The 1,494-nt window shown below is 40.6% G+C and overlaps 1 pseudogene; it reads left to right on the top strand.

Moving 5' to 3' along the window:
* The first annotated feature begins 327 nt into the window (after positions 1-327).
* LOC126185667 (5S ribosomal RNA) lies at positions 328-445 on the top strand (annotated as a pseudogene).
* The last annotated feature ends 1,049 nt before the right edge of the window (positions 446-1,494 follow it).

The raw sequence follows: 1,494 nt of genomic DNA, 5'->3' as shown, positions 1-1,494 counted from the left end.
TAATTTAGAATCGCGGAATGCACCTTAGCTCGGAACTTCATAACCAAGTCCAGATAGCGTTCGTCTGTGGTGCATTACTTCTAACTTGTTGCACCATACTAATCGTAATGCATGTAATAAAATCCGGTGTGCAGTAAATGTATGACTCTAGCACACAGACACTAGCATGAACGTGAATACGTCCAGTCCACATCCATTACCTGAGCAAATTATCCATTGGTTTATAATTGTGAAAGCACCCAGGATATTGACATTATTATCGTGACGTTAAATGTTGCACTCAGTAAAATAAATTAATGTTTAATTCATTGGTTTGGTATTATTCCAGGCAACGGCCTTGCTGCAGTGGATACACCGGTTCCCGTGAGATCACCGAAGTTAAGCGCTGTCGGGCGTGATCGGCACTTGGATGGGTGACCATCCAGGCCACCATGCGCTGTTGCCATTTTTCGGGATGCACTCAGCCTCGTGATGCCAATTTAGGAGCTACTCGACCGAACAGTAGCGGCTTCGGTCAAGAATACCATCATAACGACGGGGAGAGCGGGGTGCTGACCCCACGCCCCTCCTATCCGCATCCTCCACTGAGGATGACACGGCGGTCAGATGGTCCCGGAAGGCCACTCGTGGCCTGAAGACGGAGTGCTATTATTCCAAACAATTAAAATAGAATCCCGTATTTATAATGAGAATGAAAATCAGACAAGTAATTATCAGAGAAAGAGAGAATGATAAATAAGCTAGAAGCATTAGGAGAAACCTTTTATTAACCCTCCACATGACAAGGAATCTTTCTACTTGTTCCATTAACAAAGATATTTTCATTAAACGAACCATCCCCGTAACAGGAGCCTTTCAAATATGTACAGGAAGCGTTCATAGTATTTATATTAAAATTATTAAAATCCTAAAATATTTGCTTAAAAGAGAGAAAAATTAAGTGGCCGTCCATGGGTGTAACTATGGTTCGATAACATGTATAAGAATAGTATTCCAATAATATTCTTAACTAGTATTGTTAATTACAGTAGCAGGCGATAACGAGTGGAAGTCTTGATTTCTACATTATAAAAGTATAAAGAGAAGGCTGCAGTTGTCTTATAGCAAATCGTCAAAAAGGTTAAATATCTTTGAACACTATATAAAATAAAGTCTTCCATTGAAAGAATGCTTTCTCAAATTTTATTTCACAGATGCCACGGAGTGGACACTGTATAGACTTACACACTCCACAAATACGTCAGTGCCGAGTGTTTCAAATTGTTCTCATTCTGCGCCTCCAACACCAATAAATCAAGTCCCGAATGAGAGCTGGGGTAATACGGGAATCGTATCATTATCTGGAACAGATACATAGGCTGTCCCAGGAAGAACCGCCAGTATTCAGAGATATGACAGGAACGATCATTGTAAGCAGGAAAATCTAGTAAACACGGACTCTAAAATGCAAAAACGCTTACCTAAGAGCTATGAGCACTATTTCATCAACGCTAC

This window comes from Schistocerca cancellata, chromosome 4, assembly GCF_023864275.1.
Source record: "Schistocerca cancellata isolate TAMUIC-IGC-003103 chromosome 4, iqSchCanc2.1, whole genome shotgun sequence".
NCBI lineage: Eukaryota > Metazoa > Arthropoda > Insecta > Orthoptera > Acrididae > Schistocerca > Schistocerca cancellata.
The sequence above is the reverse complement of the archived record's forward strand: the minus strand, read 5'-3'. Positions and strand labels throughout refer to the sequence as shown.